General features: G+C 32.5%; 9 non-coding genes across 9 annotated transcripts; all 9 read left to right on the top strand.

Moving 5' to 3' along the window:
• Positions 1-1,354: 1,354 nt before the first annotated feature.
• TRNAI-AAU (transfer RNA isoleucine (anticodon AAU)) lies at positions 1,355-1,428 on the top strand. The gene has a single exon. It is a non-coding gene; the product is annotated as a tRNA-Ile (tRNA).
• A 1,579-nt stretch (positions 1,429-3,007) lies between these two features.
• On the top strand, positions 3,008-3,081 carry TRNAI-AAU (transfer RNA isoleucine (anticodon AAU)). The gene has a single exon. It is a non-coding gene; the product is annotated as a tRNA-Ile (tRNA).
• Positions 3,082-4,669: 1,588 nt separating this feature from the next.
• Positions 4,670-4,743, top strand: TRNAI-AAU (transfer RNA isoleucine (anticodon AAU)). The gene has a single exon. It is a non-coding gene; the product is annotated as a tRNA-Ile (tRNA).
• A 3,057-nt stretch (positions 4,744-7,800) lies between these two features.
• On the top strand, positions 7,801-7,874 carry TRNAI-AAU (transfer RNA isoleucine (anticodon AAU)). Its single transcript has one exon. It is a non-coding gene; the product is annotated as a tRNA-Ile (tRNA).
• A 3,240-nt stretch (positions 7,875-11,114) lies between these two features.
• Positions 11,115-11,188, top strand: TRNAI-AAU (transfer RNA isoleucine (anticodon AAU)). Its single transcript has one exon. It is a non-coding gene; the product is annotated as a tRNA-Ile (tRNA).
• A 1,579-nt stretch (positions 11,189-12,767) lies between these two features.
• On the top strand, positions 12,768-12,841 carry TRNAI-AAU (transfer RNA isoleucine (anticodon AAU)). The gene has a single exon. It is a non-coding gene; the product is annotated as a tRNA-Ile (tRNA).
• A 1,579-nt stretch (positions 12,842-14,420) lies between these two features.
• Positions 14,421-14,494, top strand: TRNAI-AAU (transfer RNA isoleucine (anticodon AAU)). The gene has a single exon. It is a non-coding gene; the product is annotated as a tRNA-Ile (tRNA).
• Positions 14,495-16,082: 1,588 nt separating this feature from the next.
• Positions 16,083-16,156, top strand: TRNAI-AAU (transfer RNA isoleucine (anticodon AAU)). The gene has a single exon. It is a non-coding gene; the product is annotated as a tRNA-Ile (tRNA).
• A 3,057-nt stretch (positions 16,157-19,213) lies between these two features.
• On the top strand, positions 19,214-19,287 carry TRNAI-AAU (transfer RNA isoleucine (anticodon AAU)). Its single transcript has one exon. It is a non-coding gene; the product is annotated as a tRNA-Ile (tRNA).
• Positions 19,288-20,094: the final 807 nt, after the last annotated feature.

Genomic DNA, 20,094 nt, shown 5'->3' with positions numbered 1-20,094 from the left:
AGTTATTATATTGCTGCTCAAACATAGAGGGCACTAGGTGTTACTAGAAGAAGAAGAAGATATGTGCTCCCCTCTCATTAGTGCACACTGAAGTAAAAAAAATGGAGAATTTCTAAAGACCAGAGCAGAAGTAATGGATTCTTATTGCATCTTTTCTTATTTCCAAATATTTGACATACTTCTGATTTGATAAGTTTAAAAATGAGTTTAAACAAAGGACACCACTGAAGATGATGGAATTTATATGAATTTTAAATGAAGATTTGCAATACTCATACATTGAATGAAAATGGAGCTTTGAACAAAAGGAAAATAAACAATGTTAGCTCCCACGAGATATGAACTCAGATTACTAGATTCCAAGTCCAGGGTGCTAACAATTACACCATGGAACCCTAACCTGAGCAATGGCATCTACTGAAGTGCGCTCATCTTTTAAATGCAAAGAAAAGAAATTCAATACTTTATATATATTATTTCAAGTTTCTAATAAGCTCAGGGATGCAATAGGTATTATGTAGAATATTTGTCCAAACCCAATGATAATATATAAAAAGTAACCTATTTTTTAAAGGAGAAGATAGATACTAGAAACCTAAATGCCTAGGACCAATTTCAGTTGGAGCATCACCCCTTATGTTATCCTAGCATTGAATTGACAGTTTTTCAGTATTTCCATATTTGCATATCAGCCACTTACAATTGTTTCAAGCTTTATAACAGAGGACTGCCTTTTTTATAGACCAAGGATGAAAGTCTCTTGTGAGTTAAGTCTGATAATGACATCACAATTTGTAAATTAAGCTATAGTATGATTACAGAGTGTAGACTGAATAAAAAGTGCTTTCCTATGGATTGAAGTTTGTATTTTCTTAAGCTTTGCATTCCAAAATGGGCTAGCATTCTTTATTTCCAATAGGCACATTAAGCTACTTCCCCAATATTTATTTTTTTGTGTTAAAAGTTATTCATACACAACTTGGTAAAACATACTAAATTTAATACATAATGGATTACATCCTGGATTATCTTTTTCAACAATCTGTAAATTTACAATTAAAAATTGTGTATTAGATTTTTTAGATTGATTTTGCTTAGATTTGCATATACTCCTAGTCTAAATTGTCTATTTTTATACTATTACTAGATGCCTTAATCTTTGTAATTATCCTATCTAATATTTATTTTTATTTTGTAATGTGGAAAGAAACTGGAGCATTTTTATGATACCCATGCTTCAAGTGACTCTATGGCTTAAGCTTTTTTTTGAAAAATGAAATGCTATAAAAACAAAATCAGATCTGTGCTTTGAGGTACATTTGCCAGTTTTGTGTTTGCTTGCAGTAACATCTGTGGCAGGTTAGCTCAGTTGGTTAGAGCGTGGTGCTAATAACGCCAAGGTCTCGGGTTCGATCCCCGTATGGGCCATTTGCTTATCTTGATGGACAGGAATGGAATAAGCTCATCTGTGGAGTGCATGAATACTTGAAAACATCATAGACACATATATCACAAAATCTCTTCAAATACATATCAGAAGCCAGTGGGAGTGTCATCCTTTGGCTGATGAAGATTTTTCTCTACATGGCTCAGTGACTTTTGTCTCAAATCAAGCAATATGGCATAACTAAGATATGCAAGGGCAAATTAATCAGTTATTATATTGCTGCTCAAACATAGAGGGCACTAGGTGTTACTAGAAGAAGAAGAAGATATGTGCTCCCCTCTCATTAGTGCACACTGAAGTAAAAAAAATGGAGAATTTCTAAAGACCAGAGCAGAAGTAATGGATTCTTATTGCATCTTTTCTTATTTCCAAATATTTGACATACTTCTGATTTGATAAGTTTAAAAATGAGTTTAAACAAAGGACACCACTGAAGATGATGGAATTTATATGAATTTTAAATGAAGATTTGCAATACTCATACATTGAATGAAAATGGAGCTTTGAACAAAAGGAAAATAAACAATGTTAGCTCCCACGAGATATGAACTCAGATTACTAGATTCCAAGTCCAGGGTGCTAACAATTACACCATGGAACCCTAACCTGAGCAATGGCATCTACTGAAGTGCGCTCATCTTTTAAATGCAAAGAAAAGAAATTCAATACTTTATATATATTATTTCAAGTTTCTAATAAGCTCAGGGATGCAATAGGTATTATGTAGAATATTTGTCCAAACCCAATGATAATATATAAAAAGTAACCTATTTTTTAAAGGAGAAGATAGATACTAGAAACCTAAATGCCTAGGACCAATTTCAGTTGGAGCATCACCCCTTATGTTATCCTAGCATTGAATTGACAGTTTTTCAGTATTTCCATATTTGCATATCAGCCACTTACAATTGTTTCAAGCTTTATAACAGAGGACTGCCTTTTTTATAGACCAAGGATGAAAGTCTCTTGTGAGTTAAGTCTGATAATGACATCACAATTTGTAAATTAAGCTATAGTATGATTACAGAGTGTAGACTGAATAAAAAGTGCTTTCCTATGGATTGAAGTTTGTATTTTCTTAAGCTTTGCATTCCAAAATGGGCTAGCATTCTTTATTTCCAATAGGCACATTAAGCTACTTCCCCAATATTTATTTTTTTGTGTTAAAAGTTATTCATACACAACTTGGTAAAACATACTAAATTTAATACATAATGGATTACATCCTGGATTATCTTTTTCAACAATCTGTAAATTTACAATTAAAAATTGTGTATTAGATTTTTTAGATTGATTTTGCTTAGATTTGCATATACTCCTAGTCTAAATTGTCTATTTTTATACTATTACTAGATGCCTTAATCTTTGTAATTATCCTATCTAATATTTATTTTTATTTTGTAATGTGGAAAGAAACTGGAGCATTTTTATGATACCCATGCTTCAAGTGACTCTATGGCTTAAGCTTTTTTTTGAAAAATGAAATGCTATAAAAACAAAATATGATCTGTGCTTTGAGATATATTTGCCAGTTTTGTGTTTGCTTGCAGTAATATCTGTGGCCGGTTAGCGCAGTTGGTTAGAGCGTGGTGCTAATAATGCCAAGGTCACAGGTTCGATCCCCGTATGGGCCATTTGCTTTTCTTGATGGACAAGAATGGAATAAGCTCATCGGTGGAGTGCATGAATACTTGAAAACATCATAGACACATATATCACAAAATCTCTTCAAATACATATCAGAAGCCAGTGGGAGTGTCATCCTTTGGCTGATGAAGATTTTTTTCTACGTGGCTCAGTGACTTTTGTCTCAAATCAAGCAATATGGCATAACTAAGATATGCAAGGGCAAATTAATCAGTTATTATATTGCTGCTCAAATATAGAGGGCACTAGGTGTTACTAGAAGAAGAAGAAGATATGTGCTCCCCTCTCATTAGTGCACACTGAAGTAAAAATAAATGGAGAATTTCTAAAGACCAGAGCACAAGTAATGGATCTCTGCATTCTTATTGCATCTTTTCTTATTTCCTAATATTTGACATACTTCTGATTTGATAAGTTTAAAAATGAGTTTAAACAAAGGACACCACTGAAGATGATGGAATTTATATGAATTTTAAATGAAGATTTGCAATACTCATACATTGAATGAAAATGGAGCTTTGAACAAAAGGAAAATAAACAATGTTAGCTCCCACGAGATATGAACTCAGATTACTAGATTCAAAGTCCAGGGTGCTAACAATTACACCATGGAACCCTCACCTGAGCAATGGCATCTACTGAAGTGTGCTCATCTTTTAAATGCAAAGAAAAGAAATTCAATACTTTATATATATTATTTCAAGTTTCTAATAAGCTCAGGGATGCAATAGGTATTATGTAGAATATTTGTCCAAACCCAATGATAATATATAAAAAGTAACCTATTTTTTAAAGGAGAAGATAGATACTAGAAACCTAAATGCCTAGGACCAATTTCAGTTGGAGCATCACCCCTTATGTTATCCTAGCATTGAATTGACAGTTTTTCAGTATTTCCATATTTGCATATCAGCCACTTACAATTGTTTCAAGCTTTATAACAGAGGACTGCCTTTTTTATAGACCAAGGATGAAAGTCTCTTTTGAGTTAAGTCTGATAATGACATCAAAATTTGTAAATTAAGCTATAGTATGATTACAGAGTGTAGACTGAATAAAAAGTGCTTTCCTATGGATTGAAGTTTGTATTTTCTTAAGCTTTGCATTCCAAAATGGGCTAGCATTCTTTATTTCCAATAGGCACATTAAGCTACTTCCCCAATATTTATTTTTTTGTGTTAAAAGTTATTCATACACAACTTGGTAAAACATACTAAATTTAATACATAATGGATTACATCCTGGATTATCTTTTTCAACAATCTGTAAATTTACAATTAAAAATTGTGTATTAGATTTTTTAGATTGATTTTGCTTAGATTTGCATATACTCCTAGTCTAAATTGTCTATTTTTATACTATTACTAGATGCCTTAATCTTTGTAATTATCCTATCTAATATTTATTTTTATTTTGTAATGTGGAAAGAAACTGGAGCATTTTTATGATACCCATGCTTCAAGTGACTCTATGGCTTAAGCTTTTTTTTGAAAAATGAAATGCTATAAAAACAAAATATGATCTGTGCTTTGAGATATATTTGCCAGTTTTGTGTTTGCTTGCAGTAATATCTGTGGCCGGTTAGCGCAGTTGGTTAGAGCGTGGTGCTAATAATGCCAAGGTCACAGGTTCGATCCCCGTATGGGCCATTTGCTTTTCTTGATGGACAAGAATGGAATAAGCTCATCGGTGGAGTGCATGAATACTTGAAAACATCATAGACACATATATCACAAAATCTCTTCAAATACATATCAGAAGCCAGTGGGAGTGTCATCCTTTGGCTGATGAAGATTTTTTTCTACGTGGCTCAGTGACTTTTGTCTCAAATCAAGCAATATGGCATAACTAAGATATGCAAGGGCAAATTAATCAGTTATTATATTGCTGCTCAAATATAGAGGGCACTAGGTGTTACTAGAAGAAGAAGAAGATATGTGCTCCCCTCTCATTAGTGCACACTGAAGTAAAAATAAATGGAGAATTTCTAAAGACCAGAGCACAAGTAATGGATCTCTGCATTCTTATTGCATCTTTTCTTATTTCCTAATATTTGACATACTTCTGATTTGCTAAGTTTAAAAATGAGTTTAAACAAAGGACACCACTGAAGATGATGGAATTTATATGAATTTTAAATGAAGATTTGCAATACTCATACATTGAATGAAAATGGAGCTTTGAACAAAAGGAAAATAAACAATGTTAGCTCCCACGAGATATGAACTCAGATTACTAGATTCAAAGTCCAGGGTGCTAACAATTACACCATGGAACCCTCACCTGAGCAATGGCATCTACTGAAGTGTGCTCATCTTTTAAATGCAAAGAAAAGAAATTCAATACTTTATATATATTATTTCAAGTTTCTAATAAGCTCAGGGATGCAATAGGTATTATGTAGAATATTTGTCCAAACCCAATGATAATATATAAAAAGTAACCTATTTTTTAAAGGAGAAGATAGATACTAGAAACCTAAATGCCTAGGACCAATTTCAGTTGGAGCATCACCCCTTATGTTATACTAGCATTGAATTGACAGTTTTTCAGTATTTCCATATTTGCATATCAGCCACTTACAATTGTTTCAAGCTTTATAACAGAGGACTGCCTTTTTTATAGACCAAGGATGAAAGTCTCTTTTGAGTTAAGTCTGATAATGACATCAAAATTTGTAAATTAAGCTATAGTATGATTACAGAGTGTAGACTGAATAAAAAGTGCTTTCCTATGGATTGAAGTTTGTATTTTCTTAAGCGTTGCATTCCAAAATGGGCTAGCATTCTTTATTTCCAATGGGCACATTAAGCTACTTCCCCAATATATATTTTTTTGTGTTAAAAGTTATTCATACACATCTTGGTAAAACATACTAAATTTAATACATAATGGATTACATCTTGGATTATCTTTTTCAACAATCTGTAAATTTACAATTAAAAATTGTGTATTAGATTTTTTAGATTGATTTTGCTTAGATTTGCATATACTCCTTGTCTAAATTGTCTATTTTTATACTATTAGTAGATGCCTTAATCTTTGTTATTATCCTATCTAATATTTATTTTTATTTTGTAATGTGGAAAGAAACTGGAGCATTTTTATGATACCCATGCTTCAAGTGACTCTATGGCTTAAGCTTTTTTTTGAAAAATGAAATGCTATAAAAACAAAATATGATCTGTGCTTTGAGGTACATTTGCCAGTTTTGTGTTTGCTTGCAGTGATATCTGTGGCCGGTTAGCTCAGTTGGTTAGAGCGATTTTTCTCTACATGGCTCAGTGACTTTTGTCTCAAATCAAGCAATATGGCATAAGTAAGATATGCAAGGGCAAATTAAACAGTTATATTGCTGCTCAAACATAGAGGGCACTAGGTGTTACTAGAAGAAGAAGAAGATATGTGCTCCCCTCTCATTAGTGCACACTGAAGTAAAAGAAAATGGAGAATTTCTAAAGAGCAGAGCACAAGTAATGGATCTCTGCATTCTTATTGCATCTTTTCTTATTTCCAAATATTTGAAATACTTCTGATTTGATAAGTTTAAAAATGAGTTTAAACAAAGGACACCACTGAAGATGATGGAATTTATATGAATTTTAAATGAAGATTTGCAATACTCATACATTGAATGAAAATGGAGCTTTGAACAAAAGGAAAATAAACAATGTTAGCTCCCACGAGATATGAACTCAGATCACTAGATTCAAAGTCAAGGTTGCTAACAATTACACCATGGAACCCTCACCTGAGCAATGGCATCTACTGAAGTGCGCTCATCTTTTAAATGCAAAGAAAATAAATTCAATACTTTATATATATTATTTCAAGTTTCTAATAAGCTCAGGGATGCAATAGGTATTATGTAGAATATTTGTCCAAACCCAATGATAATATATAAAAAGTAACCTATTTTTTAAAGGAGAAGATAGATACTAGAAACCTAAATGCCTAGGACCAATTTCAGTTGGAGCATCACCCCTTATGTTATCCTAGCATTGAATTGACTGTTTTTCTGTATTTCCATATTTGCATATCAGCCATTTACAATTGTTTCAAGCTTTATAACAGATGATTGCCTTTTTTATAGACCAAGGATGAAAGTCTCTTGTGAGTTAAGTCTGATAATGACATCACAATTTGTAAATTAAGCTATAGTATGATTACAGAGTGTAGACTGAATAAAAAGTGCTTTCCTATGGATTGAAGTTTGTATTTTCTTAAGCTTTGCATTCCAAAATGGGCTAGCATTATTTATTTCCAATGGGCACATTAAGCTTCTTCCCCAATATATATTTTTTTGTGTTAAAAGTTATTCATACACAACTTGGTAAAACATACTAAATTTAATACATAATGGATTACATCCTGGGAATATCTTTTTCAACAATCTGTAAATTTACAATTAAAAATTGTGTATTAGATTTTTTAGATTGATTTTGCTTAGATTTGCATATACTCCTAGTCTAAATTGTCTATTTTTATACTATTACTAGATGCCTTAATCTTTGTAATTATCCTATCTAATATTTATTTTTATTTTGTAATGTGGAAAGAAACTGGAGCATTTTTATGATACCCATGCTTCAAGTGACTCTATGGCTTAAGCTTTTTTTTGAAAAATGAAATGCTATAAAAACAAAATCAGATCTGTGCTTTGAGGTATATTTGCCAGTTTTGTGTGTGCTTGCAGTAATATCTGTGGCCAGTTAGCGCAGTTGGTTAGAGTGTGGTGCTAATAACGCCAAGGTCACGGGTTCGATCCCCGTATGGGCCATTTGCTTTTCTTGATGGACAAGAATGGAATAAGCTCATCGGTGGAGTGCATGAATACTTGAAAACATCATAGACACATATATCACAAAATCTCTTCAAATACATATCAGAAGACAGTGGGAGTGTCATCCTTTGGCTGATGAAGATTTTTCTCTACGTGGCTCAGTGACTTTTGTCTCAAATCAAGCAATATGGCATAACTAAGATATGCAAGGGCAAATTAATCAGTTATTATATTGCTGCTCAAACATAGAGGGCACTAGGTGTTACTAGAAGAAGAAGAAGATATGTGCTCCCCTCTCATTAGTGCACACTGAAGTAAAAAAAATGGAGAATTTCTAAAGACCAGAGCACAAGTAATGGATCTCTGCATTCTTATTGCATCTTTTCTTATTTCCAAATATTTGACATACTTCTGATTTGCTAAGTTTAAAAATGAGTTTAAACAAAGGACACCACTGAAGATGATGGAATTTATATGAATTTTAAATGAAGATTTGCAATACTCATACATTGAATGAAAATGGAGCTTTGAACAAAAGGAAAATAAACAATGTTAGCTCCCATGAGATATGAACTCAGATTACTAGATTCAAAGTCCAGGGTGCTAACAATTACACCATGGAACCCTCACCTGAGCAACGGCATCCACTGAAGTGCGCTAATCTTTTAAATGCAAAGAAAAGAAATTCAATACTTTATATATATTATTTCAAGTTTCTAATAAGCTCAGCGATGCAATAGGTATTATGTAGAATATTTGTCCAAACCCAATGATAATATATAAAAAGTAACCTATTTTTTAAAGGAGAAGATAGATACTAGAAACCTAAATGCCTAGGACCTATTTCAGTTGGAGCATCACCCCTTATGTTATCCTAGCATTGAATTGACAGTTTTTCAGTATTTCCATATTTGCATATCAGCCACTTACAATTGTTTCGAGCTTTATAACAGAGGACTGCCTTTTTTATAGACCAAGGATGAAAGTCTCTTGTGAGTTAAGTCTGATAATGACATCACAATTTGTAAATTAAGCTATAGTATGATTACAGAGTGTAGACTGAATAAAAAGTGCTTTCCTATGGATTGAAGTTTGTATTTTCTTAAGCTTTGCATTCCAAAATGGGCTAGCATTCTTTATTTCCAATGGGCACATTAAGTTACTTCCCCAATATATTTTTTTTGTGTTAAAAGTTATTCAAACACAACTTGGTAAAACATACTAAATTTAATACATAATGGATTACATCCTGGGATTATCTTTTTCAACAATCTGTAAATTTACAATTAAAAATTGTGTATTAGTTTATTTAGATTGATTTTGCTTAGATTTGCATATACTCCTTGAATAAATTGTCTATTTTTATACTATTAGTAGATGCCTTAATCTTTGTTATTATCCTATCTAATATTTATTTTTATTTTGTAATGTGGAAAGAAACTGGAGCATTTTTATGATACCCATGCTTCAAGTGACTCTATGGCTTAAGCTTTTTTTTGAAAAATGAAATGCTATAAAAACAAAATCAGATCTGTGCTTTGAGGTACATTTGCCAGTTTTGTGTTTGCTTGCAGTAACATCTGTGGCAGGTTAGCTCAGTTGGTTAGAGCGTGGTGCTAATAACGCCAAGGTCTCGTGTTCGATCCCCGTATGGGCCATTTGCTTTTCTTGATGGACAAGAATGGAATAAGCTCATCGGTGGAGTGCATGAATACTTGAAAACATCATAGACACATATATCACAAAATCTCTTCAAATACATATCAGAAGCCAGTGGGAGTGTCATCCTTTGGCTGATGAAGATTTTTCTCTACATGGCTCAGTGACTTTTGTCTCAAATCAAGCAATATGGCATAACTAAGATATGCAAGGGCAAATTAATCAGTTATTATATTGCTGCTCAAACATAGAGGGCACTAGGTGTTACTAGAAGAAGAAGAAGATATGTGCTCCCCTCTCATTAGTGCACACTGAAGTAAAAAAAATGGAGAATTTCTAAAGACCAGAGCAGAAGTAATGGATTCTTATTGCATCTTTTCTTATTTCCAAATATTTGACATACTTCTGATTTGATAAGTTTAAAAATGAGTTTAAACAAAGGACACCACTGAAGATGATGGAATTTATATGAATTTTAAATGAAGATTTGCAATACTCATACATTGAATGAAAATGGAGCTTTGAACAAAAGGAAAATAAACAATGTTAGCTCCCATGAGATATGAACTCAGATTACTAGATTCCAAGTCCAGGGTTCTAACAATTACACCATGGAACCCTCACCTGAGCAATGGCATCTACTGAAGTGCGCTCATCTTTTAAATGCAAAGAAAAGAAATTCAATACTTTATATATATTATTTCAAGTTTCTAATAAGCTCAGGGATGCAATAGGTATTATGTAGAATATTTGTCCAAACCCAATGATAATATATAAAAAGTAACCTATTTTTTAAAGGAGAAGATAGATACTAGAAACCTAAATGCCTAGGACCAATTTCAGTTGGAGCATCACCCCTTATGTTATCCTAGCATTGAATTGACAGTTTTTCTGTATTTCCATATTTGCATATCAGCCACTTACAATTGTTTCAAGCTTTATAACAGAGGACTGCCTTTTTTATAGACAAAGGATGAAAGTCTCTTGTGAGTTAAGTCTGATAATGACATCACAATTTGTAAATTAAGCTATAGTATGATTACAGAGTGTAGACTGAATAAAAAGTGCTTTCCTATGGATTGAAGTTTGTATTTTCTTAAGCTTTGCATTCCAAAATGGGCTAGCATTCTTTATTTCCAATAGGCACATTAAGCTACTTTCCCAATATTTATTTTTTTGTGTTAAAAGTTATTCATACACAACTTGGTAAAACATACTAAATTTAATACATAATGGATTACATCCTGGATTATCTTTTTCAACAATCTGTAAATTTACAATTAAAAATTGTGTATTAGATTTTTTAGATTGATTTTGCTTAGATTTGCATATACTCCTAGTCTAAATTGTCTATTTTTATACTATTACTAGATGCCTTAATCTTTGTAATTATCCTATCTAATATTTATTTTTATTTTGTAATGTGGAAAGAAACTGGAGCATTTTTATGATACCCATGCTTCAAGTGACTCTATGGCTTAAGCTTTTTTTTGAAAAATGAAATGCTATAAAAACAAAATCAGATCTGTGCTTTGAGGTACATTTGCCAGTTTTGTGTTTGCTTGCAGTAACATCTGTGGCAGGTTAGCTCAGTTGGTTAGAGCGTGGTGCTAATAACGCCAAGGTCTCGGGTTCGATCCCCGTATGGGCCATTTGCTTATCTTGATGGACAGGAATGGAATAAGCTCATCCGTGGAGTGCATGAATACTTGAAAACATCATAGACACATATATCACAAAATCTCTTCAAATACATATCAGAAGCCAGTGGGAGTGTCATCCTTTGGCTGATGAAGATTTTTCTCTACATGGCTCAGTGACTTTTGTCTCAAATCAAGCAATATGGCATAACTAAGATATGCAAGGGCAAATTAATCAGTTATTATATTGCTGCTCAAACATAGAGGGCACTAGGTGTTACTAGAAGAAGAAGAAGATATGTGCTCCCCTCTCATTAGTGCACACTGAAGTAAAAAAAATGGAGAATTTCTAAAGACCAGAGCAGAAGTAATGGATTCTTATTGCATCTTTTCTTATTTCCAAATATTTGACATACTTCTGATTTGATAAGTTTAAAAATGAGTTTAAACAAAGGACACCACTGAAGATGATGGAATTTATATGAATTTTAAATGAAGATTTGCAATACTCATACATTGAATGAAAATGGAGCTTTGAACAAAAGGAAAATAAACAATGTTAGCTCCCACGAGATATGAACTCAGATTACTAGATTCCAAGTCCAGGGTGCTAACAATTACACCATGGAACCCTAACCTGAGCAATGGCATCTACTGAAGTGCGCTCATCTTTTAAATGCAAAGAAAAGAAATTCAATACTTTATATATATTATTTCAAGTTTCTAATAAGCTCAGGGATGCAATAGGTATTATGTAGAATATTTGTCCAAACCCAATGATAATATATAAAAAGTAACCTATTTTTTAAAGGAGAAGATAGATACTAGAAACCTAAATGCCTAGGACCAATTTCAGTTGGAGCATCACCCCTTATGTTATCCTAGCATTGAATTGACAGTTTTTCAGTATTTCCATATTTGCATATCAGCCACTTACAATTGTTTCAAGCTTTATAACAGAGGACTGCCTTTTTTATAGACCAAGGATGAAAGTCTCTTGTGAGTTAAGTCTGATAATGACATCACAATTTGTAAATTAAGCTATAGTATGATTACAGAGTGTAGACTGAATAAAAAGTGCTTTCCTATGGATTGAAGTTTGTATTTTCTTAAGCTTTGCATTCCAAAATGGGCTAGCATTCTTTATTTCCAATAGGCACATTAAGCTACTTCCCCAATATTTATTTTTTTGTGTTTAAAGTTATTCATACACAACTTGGTAAAACATACTAAATTTAATACATAATGGATTACATCCTGGATTATCTTTTTCAACAATCTGTAAATTTACAATTAAAAATTGTGTATTAGATTTTTTAGATTGATTTTGCTTAGATTTGCATATACTCCTAGTCTAAATTGTCTATTTTTATACTATTACTAGATGCCTTAATCTTTGTAATTATCCTATCTAATATTTATTTTTATTTTGTAATGTGGAAAGAAACTGGAGCATTTTTATGATACCCATGCTTCAAGTGACTCTATGGCTTAAGCTTTTTTTTGAAAAATGAAATGCTATAAAAACAAAATCAGATCTGTGCTTTGAGGTACATTTGCCAGTTTTGTGTTTGCTTGCAGTAACATCTGTGGCAGGTTAGCTCAGTTGGTTAGAGCGTGGTGCTAATAACGCCAAGGTCTCGGGTTCGATCCCCGTATGGGCCATTTGCTTATCTTGATGGACAGGAATGGAATAAGCTCATCCGTGGAGTGCATGAATACTTGAAAACATCATAGACACATATATCACAAAATCTCTTCAAATACATATCAGAAGCCAGTGGGAGTGTCATCCTTTGGCTGATGAAGATTTTTCTCTACATGGCTCAGTGACTTTTGTCTCAAATCAAGCAATATGGCATAACTAAGATATGCAAGGGCAAATTAATCAGTTATTATATTGCTGCTCAAACATAGAGGGCACTAGGTGTTACTAGAAGAAGAAGAAGATATGTGCTCCCCTCTCATTAGTGCACACTGAAGTAAAAAAAATGGAGAATTTCTAAAGACCAGAGCAGAAGTAATGGATTCTTATTGCATCTTTTCTTATTTCCAAATATTTGACATACTTCTGATTTGATAAGTTTAAAAATGAGTTTAAACAAAGGACACCACTGAAGATGATGGAATTTATATGAATTTTAAATGAAGATTTGCAATACTCATACATTGAATGAAAATGGAGCTTTGAACAAAAGGAAAATAAACAATGTTAGCTCCCACGAGATATGAACTCAGATTACTAGATTCCAAGTCCAGGGTGCTAACAATTACACCATGGAACCCTAACCTGAGCAATGGCATCTACTGAAGTGCGCTCATCTTTTAAATGCAAAGAAAAGAAATTCAATACTTTATATATATTATTTCAAGTTTCTAATAAGCTCAGGGATGCAATAGGTATTATGTAGAATATTTGTCCAAACCCAATGATAATATATAAAAAGTAACCTATTTTTTAAAGGAGAAGATAGATACTAGAAACCTAAATGCCTAGGACCAATTTCAGTTGGAGCATCACCCCTTATGTTATCCTAGCATTGAATTGACAGTTTTTCAGTATTTCCATATTTGCATATCAGCCACTTACAATTGTTTCAAGCTTTATAACAGAGGACTGCCTTTTTTATAGACCAAGGATGAAAGTCTCTTGTGAGTTAAGTCTGATAATGACATCACAATTTGTAAATTAAGCTATAGTATGATTACAGAGTGTAGACTGAATAAAAAGTGCTTTCCTATGGATTGAAGTTTGTATTTTCTTAAGCTTTGCATTCCAAAATGGGCTAGCATTCTTTATTTCCAATAGGCACATTAAGCTACTTCCCCAATATTTATTTTTTTGTGTTAAAAGTTATTCATACACAACTTGGTAAAACATACTAAATTTAATACATAATGGATTACATCCTGGATTATCTTTTTCAACAATCTGTAAATTTACAATTAAAAATTGTGTATTAGATTTTTTAGATTGATTTTGCTTAGATTTGCATATACTCCTAGTCTAAATTGTCTATTTTTATACTATTACTAGATGCCTTAATCTTTGTAATTATCCTATCTAATATTTATTTTTATTTTGTAATGTGGAAAGAAACTGGAGCATTTTTATGATACCCATGCTTCAAGTGACTCTATGGCTTAAGCTTTTTTTTGAAAAATGAAATGCTATAAAAACAAAATATGATCTGTGCTTTGAGATATATTTGCCAGTTTTGTGTTTGCTTGCAGTAATATCTGTGGCCGGTTAGCGCAGTTGGTTAGAGCGTGGTGCTAATAATGCCAAGGTCACAGGTTCGATCCCCGTATGGGCCATTTGCTTTTCTTGATGGACAAGAATGGAATAAGCTCATCGGTGGAGTGCATGAATACTTGAAAACATCATAGACACATATATCACAAAATCTCTTCAAATACATATCAGAAGCCAGTGGGAGTGTCATCCTTTGGCTGATGAAGATTTTTTTCTACGTGGCTCAGTGACTTTTGTCTCAAATCAAGCAATATGGCATAACTAAGATATGCAAGGGCAAATTAATCAGTTATTATATTGCTGCTCAAATATAGAGGGCACTAGGTGTTACTAGAAGAAGAAGAAGATATGTGCTCCCCTCTCATTAGTGCACACTGAAGTAAAAATAAATGGAGAATTTCTAAAGACCAGAGCACAAGTAATGGATCTCTGCATTCTTATTGCATCTTTTCTTATTTCCTAATATTTGACATACTTCTGATTTGATAAGTTTAAAAATGAGTTTAAACAAAGGACACCACTGAAGATGATGGAATTTATATGAATTTTAAATGAAGATTTGCAATACTCATACATTGAATGAAAATGGAGCTTTGAACAAAAGGAAAATAAACAATGTTAGCTCCCACGAGATATGAACTCAGATTACTAGATTCAAAGTCCAGGGTGCTAACAATTACACCATGGAACCCTCACCTGAGCAATGGCATCTACTGAAGTGTGCTCATCTTTTAAATGCAAAGAAAAGAAATTCAATACTTTATATATATTATTTCAAGTTTCTAATAAGCTCAGGGATGCAATAGGTATTATGTAGAATATTTGTCCAAACCCAATGATAATATATAAAAAGTAACCTATTTTTTAAAGGAGAAGATAGATACTAGAAACCTAAATGCCTAGGACCAATTTCAGTTGGAGCATCACCCCTTATGTTATCCTAGCATTGAATTGACAGTTTTTCAGTATTTCCATATTTGCATATCAGCCACTTACAATTGTTTCAAGCTTTATAACAGAGGACTGCCTTTTTTATAGACCAAGGATGAAAGTCTCTTTTGAGTTAAGTCTGATAATGACATCAAAATTTGTAAATTAAGCTATAGTATGATTACAGAGTGTAGACTGAATAAAAAGTGCTTTCCTATGGATTGAAGTTTGTATTTTCTTAAGCTTTGCATTCCAAAATGGGCTAGCATTCTTTATTTCCAATAGGCACATTAAGCTACTTCCCCAATATTTATTTTTTTGTGTTAAAAGTTATTCATACACAACTTGGTAAAACATACTAAATTTAATACATAATGGATTACATCCTGGATTATCTTTTTCAACAATCTGTAAATTTACAATTAAAAATTGTGTATTAGATTTTTTAGATTGATTTTGCTTAGATTTGCATATACTCCTAGTCTAAATTGTCTATTTTTATACTATTACTAGATGCCTTAATCTTTGTAATTATCCTATCTAATATTTATTTTTATTTTGAAATGTGGAAAGAAACTGGAGCATTTTTATGATACCCATGCTTCAAGTGACTCTATGGCTTAAGCTTTTTTTTGAAAAATGAAATGCTATAAAAACAAAATATGATCTGTGCTTTGAGATATATTTGCCAGTTTTGTGTTTGCTTGCAGTAATATCTGTGGCCGGTTAGCGCAGTTGGTTAGAGCGTGGTGCTAATAATGCCAAGGTCACAGGTTCGATCCCCGTATGGGCCATTTGCTTTTCTTGATGGACAAGAATGGAATAAGCTCATCGGTGGAGTGCATGAATACTTGAAAACATCATAGACACATATATCACAAAATCTCTTCAAATACATATCAGAAGCCAGTGGGAGTGTCATCCTTTGGCTGATGAAGATTTTTTTCTACGTGGCTCAGTGACTTTTGTCTCAAATCAAGCAATATGGCATAACTAAGATATGCAAGGGCAAATTAATCAGTTATTATATTGCTGCTCAAATATAGAGGGCACTAGGTGTTACTAGAAGAAGAAGAAGATATGTGCTCCCCTCTCATTAGTGCACACTGAAGTAAAAATAAATGGAGAATTTCTAAAGACCAGAGCACAAGTAATGGATCTCTGCATTCTTATTGCATCTTTTCTTATTTCCTAATATTTGACATACTTCTGATTTGCTAAGTTTAAAAATGAGTTTAAACAAAGGACACCACTGAAGATGATGGAATTTATATGAATTTTAAATGAAGATTTGCAATACTCATACATTGAATGAAAATGGAGCTTTGAACAAAAGGAAAATAAACAATGTTAGCTCCCACGAGATATGAACTCAGATTACTAGATTCAAAGTCCAGGGTGCTAACAATTACACCATGGAACCCTCACCTGAGCAATGGCATCTACTGAAGTGTGCTCATCTTTTAAATGCAAAGAAAAGAAATTCAATACTTTATATATATTATTTCAAGTTTCTAATAAGCTCAGGGATGCAATAGGTATTATGTAGAATATTTGTCCAAACCCAATGATAATATATAAAAAGTAACCTATTTTTTAAAGGAGAAGATAGATACTAGAAACCTAAATGCCTAGGACCAATTTCAGTTGGAGCATCACCCCTTATGTTATACTAGCATTGAATTGACAGTTTTTCAGTATTTCCATATTTGCATATCAGCCACTTACAATTGTTTCAAGCTTTATAACAGAGGACTGCCTTTTTTATAGACCAAGGATGAAAGTCTCTTTTGAGTTAAGTCTGATAATGACATCAAAATTTGTAAATTAAGCTATAGTATGATTACAGAGTGTAGACTGAATAAAAAGTGCTTTCCTATGGATTGAAGTTTGTATTTTCTTAAGCGTTGCATTCCAAAATGGGCTAGCATTCTTTATTTCCAATGGGCACATTAAGCTACTTCCCCAATATATATTTTTTTGTGTTAAAAGTTATTCATACACATCTTGGTAAAACATACTAAATTTAATACATAATGGATTACATCCTGGATTATCTTTTTCAACAATCTGTAAATTTACAATTAAAAATTGTGTATTAGATTTTTTAGATTGATTTTGCTTAGATTTGCATATACTCCTTGTCTAAATTGTCTATTTTTATACTATTAGTAGATGCCTTAATCTTTGTTATTATCCTATCTAATATTTATTTTTATTTTGTAATGTGGAAAGAAACTGGAGCATTTTTATGATACCCATGCTTCAAGTGACTCTATGGCTTAAGCTTTTTTTTGAAAAATGAAATGCTATAAAAACAAAATATGATCTGTGCTTTGAGGTACATTTGCCAGTTTTGTGTTTGCTTGCAGTGATATCTGTGGCCGGTTAGCTCAGTTGGTTAGAGCGATTTTTCTCTACATGGCTCAGTGACTTTTGTCTCAAATCAAGCAATATGGCATAAGTAAGATATGCAAGGGCAAATTAAACAGTTATATTGCTGCTCAAACATAGAGGGCACTAGGTGTTACTAGAAGAAGAAGAAGATATGTGCTCCCCTCTCATTAGTGCACACTGAAGTAAAAGAAAATGGAGAATTTCTAAAGAGCAGAGCACAAGTAATGGATCTCTGCATTCTTATTGCATCTTTTCTTATTTCCAAATATTTGAAATACTTCTGATTTGATAAGTTTAAAAATGAGTTTAAACAAAGGACACCACTGAAGATGATGGAATTTATATGAATTTTAAATGAAGATTTGCAATACTCATACATTGAATGAAAATGGAGCTTTGAACAAAAGGAAAATAAACAATGTTAGCTCCCACGAGATATGAACTCAGATCACTAGATTCAAAGTCAAGGTTGCTAACAATTACACCATGGAACCCTCACCTGAGCAATGGCATCTACTGAAGTGCGCTCATCTTTTAAATGCAAAGAAAATAAATTCAATACTTTATATATATTATTTCAAGTTTCTAATAAGCTCAGGGATGCAATAGGTATTATGTAGAATATTTGTCCAAACCCAATGATAATATATAAAAAGTAACCTATTTTTTAAAGGAGAAGATAGATACTAGAAACCTAAATGCCTAGGACCAATTTCAGTTGGAGCATCACCCCTTATGTTATCCTAGCATTGAATTGACTGTTTTTCTGTATTTCCATATTTGCATATCAGCCATTTACAATTGTTTCAAGCTTTATAACAGATGATTGCCTTTTTTATAGACCAAGGATGAAAGTCTCTTGTGAGTTAAGTCTGATAATGACATCACAATTTGTAAATTAAGCTATAGTATGATTACAGAGTGTAGACTGAATAAAAAGTGCTTTCCTATGGATTGAAGTTTGTATTTTCTTAAGCTTTGCATTCCAAAATGGGCTAGCATTATTTATTTCCAATGGGCACATTAAGCTTCTTCCCCAATATATATTTTTTTGTGTTAAAAGTTATTCATACACAACTTGGTAAAACATACTAAATTTAATACATAATGGATTACATCCTGGGAATATCTTTTTCAACAATCTGTAAATTTACAATTAAAAATTGTGTATTAGATTTTTTAGATTGATTTTGCTTAGATTTGCATATACTCCTAGTCTAAATTGTCTATTTTTATACTATTACTAGATGCCTTAATCTTTGTAATTATCCTATCTAATATTTATTTTTATTTTGTAATGTGGAAAGAAACTGGAGCATTTTTATGATACCCATGCTTCAAGTGACTCTATGGCTTAAGCTTTTTTTTGAAAAATGAAATGCTATAAAAACAAAATCAGATCTGTGCTTTGAGGTATATTTGCCAGTTTTGTGTGTGCTTGCAGTAATATCTGTGGCCAGTTAGCGCAGTTGGTTAGAGTGTGGTGCTAATAACGCCAAGGTCACGGGTTCGATCCCCGTATGGGCCATTTGCTTTTCTTGATGGACAAGAATGGAATAAGCTCATCGGTGGAGTGCATGAATACTTGAAAACATCATAGACACATATATCACAAAATCTCTTCAAATACATATCAGAAGACAGTGGGAGTGTCATCCTTTGGCTGATGAAGATTTTTCTCTACGTGGCTCAGTGACTTTTGTCTCAAATCAAGCAATATGGCATAACTAAGATATGCAAGGGCAAATTAATCAGTTATTATATTGCTGCTCAAACATAGAGGGCACTAGGTGTTACTAGAAGAAGAAGAAGATATGTGCTCCCCTCTCATTAGTGCACACTGAAGTAAAAAAAATGGAGAATTTCTAAAGACCAGAGCACAAGTAATGGATCTCTGCATTCTTATTGCATCTTTTCTTATTTCCAAATATTTGACATACTTCTGATTTGCTAAGTTTAAAAATGAGTTTAAACAAAGGACACCACTGAAGATGATGGAATTTATATGAATTTTAAATGAAGATTTGCAATACTCATACATTGAATGAAAATGGAGCTTTGAACAAAAGGAAAATAAACAATGTTAGCTCCCATGAGATATGAACTCAGATTACTAGATTCAAAGTCCAGGGTGCTAACAATTACACCATGGAACCCTCACCTGAGCAACGGCATCCACTGAAGTGCGCTAATCTTTTAAATGCAAAGAAAAGAAATTCAATACTTTATATATATTATTTCAAGTTTCTAATAAGCTCAGCGATGCAATAGGTATTATGTAGAATATTTGTCCAAACCCAATGATAATATATAAAAAGTAACCTATTTTTTAAAG

This window comes from Pseudophryne corroboree, chromosome 11 (genome assembly GCF_028390025.1).
Source record: "Pseudophryne corroboree isolate aPseCor3 chromosome 11, aPseCor3.hap2, whole genome shotgun sequence".
Classification (NCBI taxonomy): Eukaryota; Metazoa; Chordata; class Amphibia; order Anura; family Myobatrachidae; genus Pseudophryne; species Pseudophryne corroboree.
The sequence above is the reverse complement of the archived record's forward strand: the minus strand, read 5'-3'. Positions and strand labels throughout refer to the sequence as shown.